This window comes from Chamaea fasciata, unplaced genomic scaffold, assembly GCF_029207755.1.
Source record: "Chamaea fasciata isolate MVZ Bird 193981 ecotype frontalis unplaced genomic scaffold, bChaFas1.0.hap1 SCAF_3, whole genome shotgun sequence".
Lineage (NCBI taxonomy): Eukaryota > Metazoa > Chordata > Aves > Passeriformes > Sylviidae > Chamaea > Chamaea fasciata.
Genome location: NW_027094088.1, coordinates 23,775,194 through 23,796,331, shown reverse-complemented (window position 1 = coordinate 23,796,331; position 21,138 = coordinate 23,775,194).

Here is a 21,138-nt window from a genome sequence, read left to right as displayed (position 1 = left end):
TCTCTCTTTCTTTCTCTCTTTCTTTCCCAGAAAGAAAATATTTTGTTACTGCATCATGGATATGCAGTTGCACCAGTATTTGGACTAAGAGTATTTTCAAAGAAATATTTTGGGAGGATTCAAGAAACCAAGTCTGTGTAACTGAGTGATGACTCGTTTCTCATAAATAGTGGATTATTCTGACAATAAGGGTTTTTTAGTATATTGTCATCTGCAGAGTCATAGAAGTCCATAAACTACCTGCTCTGTGAGTCTGTGAGAGCTAACAAAGAAAGCAAGAAAAAAATGTCCACAGACTTAAACACAGAGTGCTATACCTTAACTAGATGACTGCTAGAGAACCAGAAGTGGAAAATATTTGAAAGTCACTAAACTAAACTGTAATCAAATAGTTTCTAAAAAAAGTAGAGTTTAATATATACTGACTGAGGAGCCAGTATATCTCCTCCTGCCTTTAGTGAGAGCTTGGATGATGCCTTGGTTCAAGACCCATTGGAGTGAGTGTGAGTCATTCACAGACTTCAGTGGACCTAACTGTACTTGAAAATCAGTCAGTTTATAAAATATTAATTTGTTTGCAAATTGTTCATTTATAGATAGGAACTAAGTTAATCAAATAAATATTTTGTTGTAAATTATTTGCCCTAAAGGCAGTGCTTACCTAGTTTCCCTCAAAACTTCTGTATAATATCTGCAAGCCTACACTGTAAATTAAATGGAGTAACACTGAATTCCAGCATTCCGTGGAGTTCCTTTTGAAGGTTTTATATGCTACATATACATTATATTCATATTTAAAGCAGCTGTTTAACATATGAGCATTTTACTACTTAGTTTACTTCTACCATTTTTCCATTAATAAATTCACCATATATGCAGGCTTACAAACCGGCTTAAACAGACCCAAATGTTCTAAATACATAGTCAGTTCATTAATAAATGATGATAAAGAAAAGGAAAAAAATACAGTTTTTCTATTCATGCTAGCTGAAAAGATATGAAAGAAACAGACTGATCATCCAATTCCACAGACCACAGAATAAAAATATGTAAGCCTTCACCTGGCAAAAAAAAAAACAAAAAAAAAAACAAACAAAACCCACCAAAAAAACCAACCCAAACTCAAAAAATCACGTTTTGAAACAGCTTAAAGAAAATTCCAGAAGAAAATAATTAGAGGCACATCTTTTTCTGGTTCTGGTCTTGCTCTATTCTCAGTGTCGGGTAATGCAGGTGTATTTTCTAAAACAAAAGCACATCCTCATATTTTCAAATGTACCTAGGGATCTCCTAGGCTCTACAGAAACCAGCTGCATCATGTCTCCACTCAAACATATAAAACCAAAGACACCAAAACCCTCTCCTCTTCTAAGAAACTTGGGGTCATAAAAATGGCTGCTCTGAGATTCATTGTCAATATTGAACCTAACAACCAAAACTTTATACAGTTCCGAGGGCCTGTGAGCTTTCACTGCCAGCACAGACAAGCTCGCCCTTTCCACTCAGACTCAATGGCAAACTGTGCTGCAGGTCTGCTCTGGGTGGAGATGGCAAACAGATGAGTTCCCACACTTGTGTGCACTTGGGTTCTTTTGGGCAATTTTAGATGAATTCAGAGGTCACTGGAAAGTGAACCCTGACAGGACGGAATGCTTAAATTACAAGACAAAAAGCAAACAAACTTGACCCCCACTCTTCGTGATGGCTCTGACAATTGTGCAACAGAAGAAAAAAAAAGAGGAAATCACTGAAGGTTTGTTAGGAAAAAGCATCTTGTTGCGCAATACAGTATTATATCCCTCTGTGAAATGGGGAGATTAAAACCCTCTGTATCTTTCTGGTTTTTTGATTCTCTTCTCCCCCTAAAAATTCATGGACTCAGGACAAGCGTGGCACGCACTAAGCATTCCAATTGCTTTTGAAAGGACCGTTTTGCTAGTGGAAAATGTGCTGTCTCTTTGATTGCAAATGTAGTTGATTGTGAGGAGAATGAAAGGATGACCTATGACATGACCTGCTAGCACAGTAAGGTCATTTTTTTTTCCCCCTCCTCACACAAAAGATAAGAGGCTGACTGCTTACAAAGTGTTCTGGCGAATGGACAAATTAGGACTGCCAGGACTCCCGCTCCGGTCAGGCAAGTTATTCTAAGTGAAGATAAGTGAAAGTCTGAAATGTTTTGAGGAGGAGGCAGACTGGGAGCTTTCATTCCTTCCCCAAATGGATGGATTGAGAAGGAAGAGAGCTGTGCAAAAATGGCTGGCCCAGGAGTTTCATGTTTCAGACTTCAGGTTTCTGTAGCTGAGCAGTAGAGGGGAGGAGGAGGAGGAGGGCAGGACAGCAGCAGCTCAGGACAGGGAGCTTCTTCTTGACTCCCAGCCTGGCCATTTGTTTTCTGTGAAGCCCCTCACAACAACAGACAGGCAAACAAAATCCTCCTTTGAGATGCTGAGGCACAAGACTGATCTTGAGTAAAATTCCTACAGCTATGTTGCCATAGCATTTTATCTGAATACCACCTGTCCATTCAGGACAATTCTGGCATTGTGAAAATTCAACTTTATGGCTTTTAAATCCAAACTTACATTGGCTGGTCAGGTCTGTGCGTGGGCCAATTTCTGTGCTTGTGTATCCACATGCATAAACTCACTCTTGATCTACTGTCAGACCAACATTTCAAGCTCTGTATGAGTCAGAAGAAATGTTTTCATACCTTGGTGATGTGTAATGAGATAAAATTATCTGTGAGAAATGTTCAAATAAGTTTTTGCTGTTCATTTATACACCTAGCTAGAAAACTGAGCTGCTTTTTAGCAAAAATAGCATCAGATTTCAAATGAGCCCTCAGCGAGGCTCTAGTTTGGGTGAAAGTCCCCTGATTCCAACAAATAAACAGCCTAAAGCTCAATCATTTTAGCACAGAATTGCTTTGAGACTTGGGGTTTGAACCCTAACCCTCAGTGCAGAATTCCTGAGTATGAACTCATTCAAGCCAAAGCCAAAACAAAGGTTTTCATGAAACCCAGGAATTCTGAAACACCAACTTTCTTAGCAGTGCTACAAAACAAGCTCCAGAAAACCATGGCAGAGAACAAACACCACAAAAAAAAAAAAAAAAAAAAAAAAAAAAAAAAAAAATTAAACAGATGGAAAACATCATTTTCTGGAAATGCTTATTTCTTCCTACAAAACTGGCAGGTTGTCTAATTTCTGTTCAATCTGCTTCAGAAATATACAGTATCAGTAAAGTTTTAGCTGGAGTGTATCTGGCATATACCTGGTATCAGGGCAAATCAAGGAACTCTCCAATAGAAAGCAGAATCTGAATCACCCACCATAGGGTGACAGGCCAGATATATGTTTTCAACACATTCATGGAAAGTTGTCAAATGTGGCAGTGTCTGATTTTGCATCACAAACTTTTTTTCTTCTTTTTTTAAATATAGAAATTGAATATTGGGAAGTTCTGGAAAACTTGCAAAATGAGACATATATCCCAGCATCACCCCGATGAACCAGATTTGCACCATCTGAAAGAATGTCACTGTCAATTCATTTGGGCTCTGGTCCAGAGCAATCTTTAAGCAAGTATTGTCTCAAAGCACGGCAGCAATCTCCTGCAAGAGTTCATATGTTTTATATGAAGAACTTTCTTTAGCGCTTCATGGGGTCTGGAGCTATGTTAAGAGGTAAGCAAGAGGCAAAGGTGAAGCTCATTCTTGCATAAAGGATGAGCCCAAACTTTTCCTTTTCATCAGTTTTCTTAGTAATAAAAATGAGCATATAAATTACCTTCTTAGCCCCATCAAAATGAAACCTGTGACATAAAATAATCAACAAGAGCAATTCTGTCTCCTATCTCGTGTGTCCCCCACCCCCACTGCACACAGTTCCCATTCCCTTCTGGTGGAAACTGTGGGAAAATTCAGTCCTGTGTATCTGTCAAGCCAAGTCTTCATCTGTGACCAGAACAATGAAGACAGAATCTGGAGATCATTTCCCTCAACACTGTCTTGGACATGCTGGTATTATCATGGTGCTGTAGAGCATCCATACCTCCTTTGTCATGATTATATCTCTAAAAACTGTGGGCATATCTGCACAGTGATTCACCATTAGGTTAAAATGAGCAAATTCAAATAGAAACTTTTATTGCCCCTTGTTTTAGAATATAAAACAAAACGCTTGACATATGGTATCTTTAAATGACATCTGGAGTTGTGTCTAAAGAGGTACTGCAAATTCAGTTTCTTCAATTGCATGTGAAGTTCAGTATGGGTTACTTTAGCAGAACAAAAACTCCTCAGTTGAGAGCTAGTTAAAATTACAGAGCAAGAGAAAAGGCACCCTCTAAAATTCCTTTATCTAAAATCAGTGTCTCTACATTGTACACCCTTTGATCTCTGGACAACAAAGAACCACCTCAGCTTAGAGGCAGGATGAGAAGGAGAAGCTGAGGAAATAAAACATTCATTGAAAGGCACCATCAGCTGCCATTCAACCTCAAGGTGAGACACTGCCTGCTACCTTTTTGGATCGCTTTTTGATTTCCAACTTGCTTTCTTTTTTCTTTCAGAGAATAAAAAAATTACCAGCAGTTTCCGACATGTTTTAGATGAGCCATTTCATCATCCTACAGTCTCCATGCAGCATTATATTCCATCTTCCAGCAATCATTTGGAGAGCCTCCCACTGCTGGCGTGGATATTCCTGATGGATACAGCATCTCATGTGTTAAGCTTTGCTGGCAAATGAACCGTACAGGTTCAATAGATCTCATGGCTAGTGCATGGACACGGGTTTCTACTCTGAAATACCTCTCCTCAGTGTAAATAAAAAATTACATGAATTATGTGATCAAAAATTCACAGAACCTGACTCATGAGGAATATACAGGGCTCTGGTAGCTAATTCCAGCTCTGTAAGGAGCTGAGTCATAGCTCAGCAGTCAGCACTTTGTTTGAATGCAGTATCAAATTCATAAAGCTGCAATGTTTTGGTTGCTAGAAGGACCTGAGATATCTATTGTGTTACCACTGATCACCTGCAGTGTAGCTTTGATGCTTCACAACTGCTGGAGTTGGAGGCAGAAAAACCAAAATTGAAACTCTCTGACTTTTAATCTACATTACATCAGTTCAAAACTGCGACAGACTTAAGACAGATATGGCCAGTAACCAACAGTTCCTGCAGTTCTGCTGCCAGGCAGTAACTTATTAAGTTGCTATAACTCAGCTGTCTGTCTGAACCCTAGCACATTCAGTTAATGAACACTCTGTAATTTTTTTTAACCACGCTGAGATTTCTATTAAAAGCATTCGATTTGGGTTTTTGAACGTGGCTGCTGGGCTTTAGAAGAAGGAAGTTATTTAACTTCTTCTCATGCATAGAGAAAAATCAGGGGTTAGAGTTTCTTCTTGTTTTCCTGATTGCTATCAAACGGCTCCCACACTCACTTTCCAAATGGCATTCATCCTTAGCTCATTACAGACACTGTTACTGTTTAGCAAGAAAAACAGCAGGTTTCAGGAGCACCTTGACTCCGTATTCCAGGCTCCCAAATATTGCTAAGCTAACAAGTGCAAAATAAGGGCTTTAGAACACTTAACATGTGGCGACAGAACTGTATATTTGCAAGTATATTGGCACACTGCAAGAACATCAACAGCAATAGGATAAGCTGTATCTCTACTCATTGGGCCAAATTCTGCTGCCTGTTTTCAATGCAGTTACCCCAGTGAAATCAGCTGAGTGGCTCCAGATTTATATTCATGTAATGGAAAGCAGAATCTGACTCACCATATGGAATCAATTTGGAAAGAAGTCTAGTGGCGAGTTTTATCTACAGCTTATTGGATTGTTCATTTTTCTTATTTTCTTATTTCTATTTTCTTGGTTTTCTTGCAGGTTGATAAGCAATCTGAATTCCTGCTGAGGACCAAAGTTATTATTAAATATCTGAAAGTAAAAGTACCAGGAGAAATGAATGGCCTATCCTATTTCCCAACCATCATCCAAGCTTCTTTTTGTTGTTACCACACAGAACTCTGACCCAAATCATCACCAGCCCAAAACAGAAGTGTATAAATAAGTCTCAAAAGAGTATTTACCTCTTGTATAACCTGTCCAGAGCCTGCTGCATGTTTATACAATCACAGGTCTTGCAGAACAGGAGGAATTCTGCTCCTTGGGTTGAAGACTCCACAGACCCCAAACAAGGAGCTCAGCGGCTCCTGGGTGTTGCAGCCCCTGTTCCCAGGGGTTCCACACATCTGGATTTCTTCCACAGCTGCAGTGCTGGGTGCACACAGACCCCATGTCCACCACAAAGGTTACAATAGATATGGCAGGCTGACAGGCCCGTGGGGCTCCATCTTACCCAGGATGCTCTCAAGCATCCAAAGAGCAATCTTGTGACACTAAATGTCAGTGGATTGCCACATCAGGAATGCCTTTAGTGGGATTCTCTGTTTTGACAGATTTGGAACAGAAAACAAAACAGAGATCTATTAATTTCTGGCCAAATCAATGAGCATGAGATTTGTGCTGCCTATTCTAGTGGAAGGCCTGGTATGAAGCTCATGGCAACATTTGAGAATCATCAGTGGGTTGTTTTCTTTTTCCAGAGAGAGCATATATGTCTGGAAAATAATTTTGAACTCATGTACTTAAAATACAATTAAGCACTTCATTAATTCCATCTTAAATCCACAGAGGTAGTATTTTAATTTGAAAGGTACAATTGATCCTAAAAGATATGGGGGTTTGAGATGACAATCTCTAATGTGGGGTGAGGGGGGTGGTTATGAAATAAAGGGACAGCTAAGTCAATAAAACAAACTGTTGGCCTGTAGCTACATTTCAGTAATGTTATATTTAGAGAGTGCTGTCTTAGGGTTTGTAATAACTGTTATCATTCAATGAAAGCAAAATAATACTCCTTACACAAGTAAGCAAGAAACATGATCAATAGAAGTTACAGTAGTTGAATTTGTTTTATCAATGCAACGTCCTACAACACAAAAAACAGAGAGGGTAAGTGAACCCTCTTCAGCACACTAGATTTTCATGAAATAGTAAAAAATTTCCAGAAATCACTTGGAGATGGACAAAGCCACTTCTATGCAAATATTTAAACAATGTGAGAGGGTACAGCAGAAATGGGTCTGAATAATTGGCATTGTACTTTATAAACATAGAAGCCAAGGAAATTTATTTCATTAATGTCAGCTAGTTAAATGAAAATCCAGAGTCTAAGATCGTCTTCTAAAGATAGTGGCAAGAAGCAGCAAATTTGGCTGACAAAATTAATAGTGTACTTTCAGCAAGATTTATGAAAGACATTTTGAATTGATACCATTAATGACTTTTTGAGTAAGAAATGAGCACTCTGATAAATTTATACAGCCTTATGAAATAGCCATAAGCTGGACAATTGAATAGATCTGCAAAGAGAAATGAGAAAAGGAAAATCCATGCTAGCTCTACAGAGCTGAAATAAACTCGAGCAGCCGTGTCCCTGCCTGCTTACTTCCTGAGAAAGTCAGGGATGACACAGAAAGCCAGTGCTTAGGAAAGCAGGTCACAGGTGCAGAGTCACCTGGACTGCTGTGTGAAAAGGCATGGCTATAAATCAGAGCTCCAGCAAGGCCAAGTGCAGGACACCCAGCTATGCAAAGTGAGTGCTGCCAAGACAGCAGACTACATCTGGCAAGCTGTAGCTCTGGAAATACTTGGGGTCTGGTGGTGTCCCTGATGCTGTGCTACAGCTGAAAGAGTTCATTTATTTCAGGGTTAGATGTAGAAATGTGATACTAATAAACAGGACAAGGAAAGTCACCAAACATTTACTTTGGGAACTGGTGCCCAACTCCGTACTGAGTACAGAAGAACCATGAAGACTACGGAAAATACTTGGAAAATGAAACAAAGGAATGAAAATTTTGCCTTACACTGAAACACTCAGGAACTCAAAAGATTCCTGTGTCAAGGAGAATATAAACGGGCAATTTTCTTGACAACAAAAGTGTAATTCTTCAGAGTTGCAAAAGATCAAATTATAAGAAGCTTAACTGTCTGAGCACTGGAGCTAGACAAATTCTGAACAGTGACTGAGTAGCCACTAGGACAGCTTAAGAAGGTTAAAGTGAATTCCCATCACAGGCCATTTTAAACCAGAACTAGAATGTTTTCTAAATCAGATGCTTTTTTGGAATGAGAAATAGCTTACGAAAGTCCTGTGTCTAAGTTATGCTGGAGGTCAGAGTAAACGATGACACTCCCTCCATCTGGTTTTGTAGTCTCCAAGTAGGAGCCTCAGAATAAGCTTCCAAAGGGAAGGAGCTGGCTCCTAACATCTCTAGCTAGCATGTGTTTGGTTCTGATTGACAAAATGCATTCTTCAATGGTAGTCTACAGCAAAGTTATGATTTTCTAACCTTATGACTAAATTTTGATGCTTAGTCTTTATTAGTTTAGATTGTCTTTAGCAGAAATACTTGTTAGGAAGAAGCTGTCCTCTGAGCAGCTGGTGAATTAGACAAATTCCCTTATAAAAGAAACTTAGAACTGTGAGAAAGAGACTTTGTGCAAGATTAGATTAACATAACTATTTACTTCAGAAAGGAAAGAGCTAAAGGACAATGCCATAACATATGTATCAAGTCGCTTGTCTCAGTTCCAGAACTAATTACTATTACAAATATTGACTCTGTGCATCCTGCCAGCAATCCAACAAGATGGCTCTTACTACATTTTCTGTTGAATCAGTCCCAGCCCCAGAACTATATGAGACTGTTCTACTGGTGTTTATACAGACCCCAGGCCAGAGCAAGTGATTAGCTCCGGCTGCTGTGGCTGTTTCAGTAATGCAGGATGGCTGAAGTCAGACCCGCATTTACTGAGTTTATTGTTTGTCTCATCCTTGAATTTGCTGTAGGTGAAGACAGAGGCTTTTATTTTTCCGGCTCTCAGAACTTTCATATTTATCTATTGTTAGCACAAATGAAGGGGGGGAAATGGTGCATATGAAGTAACGTTTTTCAGTCTAACAGGATTTTTTCAGCAATGTAAATCCCTGCTAAAAGGTTAAGTTAATCAAAATGAAGCTATATTAGAAGATAATTCTGTCAGGTAATATTAAACTTCTTCACCTTTCCTGACATAGGTTCCTCTGAAGAAATCAGAAAATTCATTTCTTTGGGGCAAACACTGGGGAGTTCTCTCATTTGGTATCAGTGCCGGTACACTTTTTAGCCTCTATTGATATATTGCATTTTTTCATCTCTTGATAACACTGGATAAAAACAAAATTATATGGCATAAATACACATAAAAACACAGGCTATAAATGCAGGCTAATACAAAATCTCAATCACCTTTGGCAGTAGCTCAGAAAAAAAACCCAAAAAAACCCAAAAATTATCTACAAAAGTTAAAGCACTTAATCTGAGCATTTCTAAAATCACATGTTTTGTCTTTTCTTCTACTTTTTTTTTTTTTCCTGACCTAAATCTTTTAAGTGGAGTAAAAAGGGGGGGGTCAAGTAACACTGAGAAGGCTTCTACATGTTAAAATTGTTGGATGTCTAAAAATTTTCTCCATTCCTTTTTCCTCTCGTTCCTTTTTTTCGTAATGCAGCTGTGGAATGGAAAATTCATGCAAGGCTAGAATTCCTCCACTGTACAAGTCATATTATTTTTTCTAGAATAATTTTAATACAGATTCAAATTCCACACAATTGGATGGGATTCATCCTGTCCATGCCTTCAGTTAATTGCCCATTCCTAAAGCTGTCAGTGATAATTTTGGTGAAATATGGGGTGTGCTGCATGGTGAAAAAGCATCAGACACATCCTTCAGACACAAATACTTACTATTGTTTATGCTCAGTTTGTGGAAAGTAAATGCAAACTCTAATTTTATCTTCAGTTGCTTTATTTCTGACTTTGCAAGCAATTTGTGGGAGGAGTCTTCTCTTTTCTTTCTGTAGAGTATAGGATCATCTTAGTTAACCAAAATTTTCAAAAATAGAATGTTTAATCCTCAATCACTTAGACTAACTACCAATTATTTTAGTGATAGAAACTCATTAACTGGCCTCACATCAACATTTATATTTTCAGTTAACTTCATACTCTGTGGAAAAAATACTTTTACTTTTTTGAAAATCTGGTCCTACCCAGATTTTTAAGATGTCTCTTAAAAAAAAATAGCACTGTCTGTGCAAGATGCGTCTGTAATAGCTTTCATGAAGGATCCCACAGGAGATAGTACTGTTCAGTACTGTTTTCCCAGTCGGAAAATAAGATGTAAAGGGAATAAGAAGTTTTTTCCTAGATACCAGACCTGGAGAAGAACATGTTGGGATCTTGCTTTATACATGAATTAGGCAGAGAGGAATCATCAGGGTCAGCAGCACAGTCGGAGGCACTGTAGGGAAGGTAGTGTGTGGCACCCCTTTGCGAGGGTTAGAAATTACTCTTTTCCAAGCAGTTATAGGGAGAGCAGACACCATTTTTCATTGTGTCTGAGAGGCAGCAATAAGACTGAATGATGTGCCAGTAAAAGGCAGTTAATTTTCTTTGTATTGGCAATATAGAATTTGAACTTGACTTGTCTTTTCATCAAATTAGTAGTGGAGCAGACAGTAGACCATTTATCTTGTTGACCATCTTACATCTGACACCTGAAATTCACACTGTCCAAATTCAGCACTTTGTTTTGGCAAGCAGTTATGTGTTCAGATTTTTGGTATTTGCTTCTTGGATGATTCAGAGTACAGTAATTCAGGAAGTAATATTTTACATCATTCAGTACAAGAAATGAGGCCATTTTCTCATATGCTATTGCAACCATCCAAAGCTATTCCTTTCATGGTCTAAAAGAAAAGAGAAGGATAGAAAAAGCGTTTGAAGGGAGCTGCCAATAAGGGCCATTTATTTTGTATTTCACTTTTCAGTCTTTTTTTGATGTTCAACTGTCCCAAGTTTTGAAACAGTCCATTTAATAAGATGTTAATAATTTTGGAAACAACATCAGAACTAACCTTCTTGCCAAGTAGACAGACCTGTTTTGATATCTTAATAATGAATAACACCTTCGTCCCTGACTATTACTAAATGCTAAGTTGGCATCATTATAAAGTTCATAGGTCTTTTTGTTTTCCAGACCAAAAGAATGAAAGGTTCTATCAAGATATGAAGTACATTCTAGTAATATGGACAATTTCTTTATTGCTGAAAGCGTAGCTTTAAAAATCTATAGATCCTTCTTATGAACAAAAAAATTCCTTATACAGCTGTATTATGTTGTTTCCACATTTGTTTAAACACAGGAGTCTGGCTAAGGAATATACAAACAATTCATAAAAACATGCCTATGTTACACATGTGTGAACCACATGGAAAGTAACATGTGGATTTCAAGCTCAGGGCACGGGTTTCCCTTTTTACAACTATTCGAAGAAAAAATATTCTTAGTAGGGACGTTTTTTCAATAACATTTTTTGAAACCTTAACTTCAGAGGGTATCAAAAATGCCTCTCATGAGATATGGGGCCACACATATTGCAGACAGCTGCTTGGAAAAGTTAAGACCCACCTGAAAAAGCAAAAGAGATGAAATTTCCACAGCTCATTCCTTTCAGCAAAGTGAGAACCATACCTGGAAGACCAACCAGAGATACCCTCCATTTAGCTCCAGGTCTATTAACTGCATTTTAAATTCCTGGTCCAAATGTAAAAGATGGCTTCTCCTGCTGGCAACATATTGTATGAAGTCAACCAGGAGATAGAAGTGATAGTTCACATAGTCACAGGCAGCAATGAGGTTCCCCATTTTCATAGAGTGCAGCTGACAAGTCTGAAAACCAGGATGTCATCCAGAGGGACTGGGACAATCCTGAAAAGTCGTGCCGTGGGAAGCTCATGACATTCCACAAAGCCAAGTGCCAGGTGCTGCACCTGGGGTGAGGCAATCCCTTGTACCAGTCCAGGCTGGGGGATGAACAGATCAACAGTGGAGAGGTCACATGCAGGCTTTGTTGGAGCTTTCCACTTGACTCTCAGCTTAACGTCCTCAGTCCTGCCACAAGCTCCACACAGAAGGCTCCCCACAGAAACATGAATGGCCATACTCTAGCACACTACTGCCAAAGCAATTTCTTTCACAAGGGGTTTCAGGTCCCCTTCATACCATTGCATTTTGATATGACTTTTGGCGAGGAAAAATTAAGATATTCCCAGAGTACTCCCAATTTTTAAACTCTCTTTCAGAAGAGGCCACCCAATGAACACTGGAAGGCTGCTCCTTGTGCTGCATTTTCGTCAGTGTTTTGTTAGAAAGCTTACAGCTCAGAGCAAAGAATCATTATTTTTTCAGTCCAGGCTTTCTTATAGAATACTTCTTTGCTTTTCACTCTGCTGTCTTTGCACTTCTGAAACTGCTTTACCACAATGTAAAATTCAGAAAGTTCCTTCTGGAGCTGGTGCAAACTTTAATTCAGAGAGCATTAACATTAAATTTGATTCAATTATTTTGAAGGCAGAAAAAGCAAGCCATCACAGGTTCAAATATGGTGTTAGTGAGCATAGCAAAGAACTTGCAGTGACAAAAAATAGAGTGTGAAAGAAGGCAGCAAAGGTAGAAGGAGAAAGAGCAAGAATAGGTTTTGATGAACAAGAAAAGATAAAAGCTCTGCTGTTTTAAGGTAGTGTAACTGAAGTAAGAATCATTCCCAGTGATCCCAATGTTTTTGTTGTTAACAAAGAAAATGAGGCAGGATTATTTAAGGTATCAGCAATATAAGGTATCAGTCCCAAGTCCATCTTTACAAACACGATGGAAGGACAGGCAGAGGGATATTGATGCACATAATGTGGGGGCCATCACAAAACAATGAAGATTAAAATAAAGTCTAGTATTTCCTTGCTGGAAATGCACAGCGTGGTGTGAATGAAGTAAAGCAATGATCTAGCAAATGGAATTGTGGCAAATGGTGATCCTGGCGGTTTCTGCTATAACTCCTATTTTGGGACTGGGAACTGTGGTGACTATTTAAAAAAAATAATAATAATAAAAAGATTCATCTGGAGACAAATAAGTGCAGCTGTGGAAAACAATCCTGAGAGAGCACCTTAAATCACCTGGCACTCTGAGGCCAGGGTAGCTGAAGTGGTGGCTGATACCATGTGCCAGAGCTGCCCTGGGTCAGCAGACAGCAGGCTGAGTGTGCTCCAGCACAGACGTCGAAAGTGCAAGCCACATATGTAACTGTTATCGTGGAAAATATATATTCCCATTGGCTCCACTGTCAGATACTCTGAAGCTATGGAAAATGCCACAAAAGATAAGCCATGCACTCCTTTGTTCATTCCACTTGCTTGAATAGTTCTCTGCTCTGCAAATCCTTTATCAGCGCCATATGTACAAAGGCATTGGTCTGCTTCTGATAAGTATAGCTGATATCATTACTGCTGAAGGATTGCTAGGGGCATTTATTTCTGTTTATTTATGAACAATGGGCCATGGACAACATGTAATCAGGGGTTTATCCACTTATCTATGAAGATACTTAGTTGAATTTTGGGGTCCCGTTGCCTGTTTGTATTTCAAACACAACTCCACTTGGCCATGAAAGCACAAGAGTTTGGAGAGGTGGAGTACTCTTTATCCTGCTGCCTCAAACACAGGAGGTCAGAGGACTCAGCTTAGCAAGCTGGGAAAGCTCTAGTTTACCCTTTCAGGCTTGGCACCACTTGCAGTGGAGGGCTAAGCAGCAGAAGGAATCCTGGGATCACTATTCATTTTAACAATATTTAATTTCCTAGCACAAAATGCTGATTCGGGGGAATGTCAATGCATACCTGATAGCAGAAACGTTTTTTTTTTTTTTTTTTAACTTGAGAGACAGAAGAGTGAACAAAAATAATTTTCTCGGCCTCAGAGGGGAGAAGAGGAAGTAGATCAGATCTTGTGTTTGTCAAGGCAGAATTAAAGAGAAAGCCAGGCTCTTTGTGATGGATGTGATGTTATCTCAAACACACCAAAGTCAAAGGCACGCTGTGAGATTCATAAAAGTCAGATTATCTTCTATCTATCTAATGAAAACTGTAGTCACAGTGCTGTCAAAAAGACCCTATTTTTGTGTGTGTTCTTTTATAACTAGTATAATTTTGGAGAAAATAAAATTGTAGTGGAAATTCCCAGCGAGCCAAATCTAATTTTTAGATGATGTGACACTTGGTTTCCTAGAGTTACATTAGAAACATCTGGTGGAAAATGTTACTTCTTGATCTGTACTTAAAAAAAATTTCCTCACCAACACTCTTAGTTAATCTTCAGAGACATTAGCATTAACAATAGTTCATTTAATGTATTTCAAAAATAAAAATTGGAGTACGATCGGTAAGCAATGATTTTGTTGATACTTACACAGCAAATAGCTCTGTAGTAAAGCTGTTGTAACAAACCTGTGGTTTAGCTCTTCTTAATTATCCAGGGCAACACAGTTCACTAAGCATGTCACTTGGCACCACTCCTTGCAAAGCAGAATTTTCCTGAAAAGCTTGTTTATAGAGGAGGCAGGGGGGAAACGTGGGGCTGAAAGTGAAGGATGCAGAGCTGGCAGGCACAATTGGCCATTGACAGGGCCCTCCTACCCCGAGCAGCCACGGCACCTCTGGGTGAAGCCAATGCAGGGCCAGGAGACTCTGCCTGGCTTTGTGCGGAGGCACAGCCCTTCCCTCAGCTGGGCAGCCAAAAGTGACAAATGCAGTGTGGCACTGCAGCCTTTGGCAGAGCTCTCAAGGGTGCCCGAGAGGATTTCCCTGCAGTCAGACTGAACCTGAGCACCAGACTATACAAATACCCAATCCATCTTGCATGAGTTCTGGATATTTTTGTTGAGTTCATTGAGTTTTGAGTTTTCATCCATTAAATATGATGAAATCAATCTGCTGCTGCCTGTGACAGCCAAGTTTAAATAAACCTCACTTTTTTCCTTCATGATTAGTGCCCTTGCTGTACTAACTAGCTGAGGTGGAAAGATGAGTCAAGTTCAGTGCATGAATAGGTGTAAGAGCAAATAACATCTTTAAATTTTGCCTTTATTATCAAGAGACCATCCAGCACAGCCTGAGAGATGTTTAATTAAAAATAAATGTACAGGGTTTTTTTAGAAATAATGTAAGAGCTCTCCAATCTTACAATCGCCACAGCTATCTGCATGGGATATAAGACATATTTAAATGCACCCTCCCTCTGAATGCTTTTTTAATTTAATTTTTTTTCTTGTTAAATTTTTCCTTGACTGGGACTGTATGGTACAACAGGAGTTTATATATGTCATCAGTTCGTCTGGATAATAAAAGATATTAATGTACAACATATAATGTAAGAATATATCTGAATTTCGCCATTAAAACAACTTCAACTCCTCTGTCCGCATGAATTTTGTATGTGAAATTTTACTGTTGTAAAATTACAAAATTGTAGTGAGTTTATTGAGCTTGCTATTTATTTCTTAGAAACATTAAACGATCCTAGTGACATGGAAATGAATTGAAATTTAACCAGTTTCTACCCAGAGTCAAAGATGTGCATCTGATTTTTACTTTTTAAAAATTTAAGCAGTTTGAAGTATTATGGAGTTAGCAATGAAAGTACAGCTATTTCTAATTATTACTGTGTCTGACAGGATGCATATGTTTATGGAATAATCTATGCATAACATGAAAAAGCTCTTTTTACTGTTTTTGAAACAATGTTTACATCAAAGTGAAACATATGTGCGATAAAAGAACAAAGCAGAAATCCCCGGTTGCTAGTCCTAGTTGAGATCTATATATAGGATATTTACAACATTTTTTGGTATGGCAGAACTCTGTGTCAGAATGATTAATTAACAGACATGAAAAATTAAAGGACCGTGAAGGGCTGAGGCAGATACGTCATCATTTAAACTATCAGGATAGGTAGAAAGGAACACTTGGATTTGTCAGGGGCTTGCTGCAAAGTTTTATTTTTACTCAAAAGGCACCTGGGCCCAAAGTATCAAGTGGAAACAATTTGACAAATCAAAGGAGATAAACTATGTGAAAAAATTATGAGTAACTAGTTTACTCAAAGGACTTGTAACAGGACCTGGAGCTTTCATCCTCGCCCAATTAACAGTGACCAAGACTAAGTCTCATCAGGAATAAAAAGGACAGATGTTCCCATCACAAAATCACCACTACAGCTGACACCAATTGACTTTCTTATTGGTTGTGTCAACAAAGGACCGATGATTACATGGCTATGAAATATTGTCCTTCCAGAAAGGCCTTAGGATGGCTGAGGAATGATGTCTAGACTGTGTCTAAACTGGGAACAGACGTTGCTTAGGCTCCCGTTCGAAGAACTGTAATTGCCCTGATTCTTTTATTGGACACAGATATTGTAAATCAGGATTGCTGACTTACAGCAGCTTCAGTGATATCCACGGAAACAGTTCAACATAAAATCTGTGGGTGGAACAGCTGGGTTGGGTCACTGGGTTTGAAGGGTCTCTTCTCAATTCTTCTCACCCAATAAGTTGTCTCAGTGTCACCTGAGGAAGAAAGCACTACCTTGCAGTGCATCCCTCTTATTAAGAGCTCAGCTGGTAGAGCTGTTGAGCAACAAAAAGAAGAGCCAGAACAAAACCAATTTATTGGCAAAGGGGAAATTTTTTGCTAATATTCTTTCAAATTCCTCAGTGGGGTAAGACACACAGTGGTGAGTATGCCCCCTTTCGCACTTTGATGACTGTTTTTTAGCCATTCAGACATAATAAGATGCAATTTGAATTATCTTAATTTTCCTTTAATTCTTACTTCATATTTTCCATACCTTCCTTTAGTTCTATAAGTGGGATAATATTTAGTTAGCCGAAATGACATGGTTTAAGTGTGACTACTGTGTCTGGAGATATGTGAGCAAGCGTCAGTGTCAAATTTATAGGTACAGAAACGTAAATAACTCTTTAATAAGTCCTCTCAATCTGAACATAATCAGTGGGAAACTAAACCAATTGCTGTGTCCCTGCCAATCATGAAAGCACCAACTCACAGCAGGACTGGTTGATCAATGGAAAACTTCATTTTGGATAAGAGCCATTTTTGAGCCAAAAGCTGTTTATTTAGGCCGGGAAGTTTGGCTGTAGTGGGTAGGCATCAGAATTGTTTATTATTGGAACCTGGGAGCACATTAATTATGTGATTTGAGTGACTGGGTAGTATCAGCCCTGCAGGTTTGGGACGTCAAATGCCCTCATCTCGCATGGCGTAAACTGACCCCTGAAGTGTGGGTCTGTGCACCAGAGGTTAAAGGAGGACCCTCCTCCATCCCCACCCAGGCTCTGCCAGGGTGGTTGCGCCGCAAATTTATGTTTTGGGGAGATCAGAGAGCTTTGATATACTGCACAGGGCAGCAGCATAGCTTCAATTTCACTTCCATGTTGTGATTTCCTATGAAAGATCATCTGTCATTGGGGGCTCTTGTAACACATTTGCAAATAAGGTCAAACAATTTGTTCAGAGGTGAACACGGTAAGTATAAACACATTGTAAATATTTGAGTATGAGTTTAATGGTGTTTGAGAGGCTTGCACAAAAAACCTCACAAATAAAATCGCTATATTTAAAAACAAATTAGAAACTTGCACATTATTTTAGCCTTTGGTGGGCATTCATCATCATTATGGATACTAGTGTTTATTTGGGTTAGCATTGGGGAAAAAGGAACGTTTAGAAAGGCCCAGAGAGGGCGGGCAGGTCGGGATGGGGTGCCCCTGCAATCACCAGCTGCCATCGCAGGACCACGCGCACCACTGCCTGGGGGAGCAGCTGTGCCCTCCCCCTCAAAAACCCATTAGGCCTGTCCAAAAAGCATTTCTGGAGAGCAATTACAGTGTACAGGAGCACCAGCTTTGGTCTAGTGGCACTCTTGGAGAGGAATGACCTGATGTTGGGCACCGAAGGGATGGGTGGCCCCTGTGGACAGCACATGACATGTCTTGGTACTCTGCACGAGGAACAAAGGGGTGTTTCGTGTGAAAAATGGCACGTGGCTACTGGTGTTGCATTTTGTGGAGCCACATCACACTCTGAGGAAAATAAATTGGAGATGATTACCCTCAAAATTCCCTTAGGACTGGAGAAACAACCATTTTGCCCCAGATGTACCAATCAAAGCACTAATGGGAGTTTCTTGTAAGTCTGCGTTCAGTCCTGCCACAACCACCACAGAGAAGGCTCCCCACAGAAGTATGTATGGCCATATGCCAACACACTCCTGCCCAAGTAATTTCTTTCACAAGGGATTTCAGGTCCCCTTCATACTACTGCATTTTGATATGGCTTTTGGAGAGGAAAAATTTAGATATTCCCAGAGTACCTTCCCCCAGGTTTACATCCCTGAGTAATCTCAAAGCAAAGTTAAATTTAAAGAGTAATAAATCTATAGATTTTTGTTTCCAAAATGGAAACAAAAATGGTCTTGAAAAAAGTCTGAGAGTCGTGATTTTCAGGACTGCAATATCCATACTCCAGCTGTTTGCACAGGGCTCAACCCTGCAAACACTCTTGCACATAAAGTGAGGAGAGCCATACCTGAGTGCAGACATTTCCAAACTTAAGTTTCCAGCTACTAAACTCTTTGAAACAGAGAGCTATGTGTAAGTCGAACCATAACTTAAGTGCTTGGCAGGTTTGGGGGACACTGTAATAAATCATTTTAATAATTGTGTATAAATATGCAAATTGCATCATACAAAATATGTAAAAAGCAGTGGATTAAAATATAAATACATAGGTTGGAGTCCCAGCACCAAAAGGGTGCTAGGATTATAAGATTCCACTCTGTCCAGTGGAATCTTATAAATGGTGTAGGTAAAGAATTCTAGTTGATTAATCTTACTTTTGATCTTTGTGAGTGAAATTCACTCCAGGGTTCCATTTGGTCTCTCATGAAGCCGTCCTATAAATCACACAACATGTAGTGCACAAAGACAATTATTTTGTTAAGGTTTAAACTGCTTGCCACAACTTTTAAGAGTTTTTTTCCCCTTCTGTGGCCTTATAAATTGCAATGCTCAGCTACACTTCATACCTGCTACAGGGTACTGCTAACAAAATAGATTCTAGGTGCCAAAAAAGCTGCTATGGGAGCTCTGCCTTAGTGAGCCTGTGTGTGAACAGCCTGTTCCTCTGTGGCTATGGCTGGGGGAGTGATCCCTACACAGCTTTTCACAGCTCCTCAGGGAAGGGTGAGCTATTGCGTAGGGACTGACCTTCTGTCAGCCCCTGAGACACCTCAAACCAAACCTGGAGGAGGACTGGACCTTAACTGTTTCTTCTCAGCCAAGATCACACCCTTCTGGAGATTGCTTTGTCCCAGCACAGAAGTGTGAGCTGCTGCAGTAATTCTGCCATGAATGAGAGCCTTTCTTTTGAGTCATGTACTTTTGTTTCCAGCCTACAGTGTCTTGGCTTACTACTGTGCTGGGGATTATCCCTCCAAAAAACCAGAGCCTGGAAAAATGAGCCATTTTCAGCAGCTATGAAACTAGGTTTAAAAAAGTGTTTCCCTCTTTATATACATTTATATATGAATTGGTTTCACTGCAGTGAAACCGTGTAAATTATTGTACTAATAAAAAATATAATAACATATTTTAGTACTATAATGTAATAGGAAAATGTACTACCAATAATATTATCATTACTATTATCATTATTACTAGTAGAATAGTACTCTCACAGTTAAAGTTTTCTAGATGCCAGTCAAACATAATGAATTAGACACTTTTTTCCCAAGCAGCAAAAGCCACAGTCTTACAGGAAACTCCACGCAGGCAAATCTCAAATGAGCACAGAGGAGTCCTTGGCAGCTCAGGAGAATGGCCCAGCAATGGCTGCATCAGGACTGTGATCACAAGTGAGGCCCATGGGAGAAGTGATGAGGAAGAAGAGATGGGAACCCTTACACATGTACAAGGGGACATTTCTATCAATAGTCTCAATTCAACTCACTCCTACCCTCAAAATCCTATCAAAACTGCTCCAGGCAGCAGCAGAGTCATACAGGTATAATTTATGGCAGAATTTGGCACAGGCAGTGTATTTCTCCTTTCCACAGGGTTGGGGTCCCTCAAAGGTCTGATCAGCTATTCCATAAATTCCTTGTGTAGCTATATTATCCTGTATTAATTCAAATGAGGTAATATATTGTTATCATTTCATAAGATCAAATGCCAAGTTTATGGGAAAAAAAAATCTTTGGCACTGCAGAAGCTGTGAAACTCTACATACTTAAAAGAGAATATTGTAACACAGAGCAGCTCTGAACACGTTATTGAAAAAAAAAAAAAAAAAAAAAGAAGAAAGTCCTGGAGGGTTTTTGGAATTTCTTCCATGCTAGAACATTCCATAACGTTGCATGTCACGTGCCAGAGAAGGGACTGAAATCTTATCCTTTGCTCATCCTTTTAATACCTTACTTTTGAGTGTCCTGTGGTTGGGCTTTTTTCATCAGGCCCTGAAAAAGAGGATTGTCAGTGGCACAAACAGATCTACCCCTGACTGCATCTAATGTTATATTTCAGCCTTTCCTCATCAGAACCAGCTGCTCCAGTTCTACCTTAAAGCTTGAAACGCTGTGCTCTGGCTTACAGATATTATTCCCGTCTCCTCCCTGTCTATCTTCTAGTAGCATCCTGAAGCACTTGTCAGTCTTGGGTATCTTTTAATACCCATTTCAGTTACAGTCAGCTACAGAAATCCTGAAAAATGCCCATTCTGCAGGAGTATGAAGTTTATGAAGATGTATCAGACTAAGTGGGGCAATGGGGTTAAAGTGCGCCAGCAGAAACAGCGGAGTCCATGTCCACCGTGAAATTAATTCTTTCCTTTCACAGTTTTTTTTTTCAAGGATATGGATCCTGGAGAAGTGGCCCAGAAGAGATGAGTTAGTAGGATACGCAATTTTAAAAAAGGAGGAAAAGGGAAATCTCTATGGAAAAGCCAAATGGAAATAAGAATGAAAGAAGAACAAAGATCACAAGGGAGAGTGAGGCTGCAGGAAAGACCTGAGGCTGAAAAGAGTATGGAAGCAGGG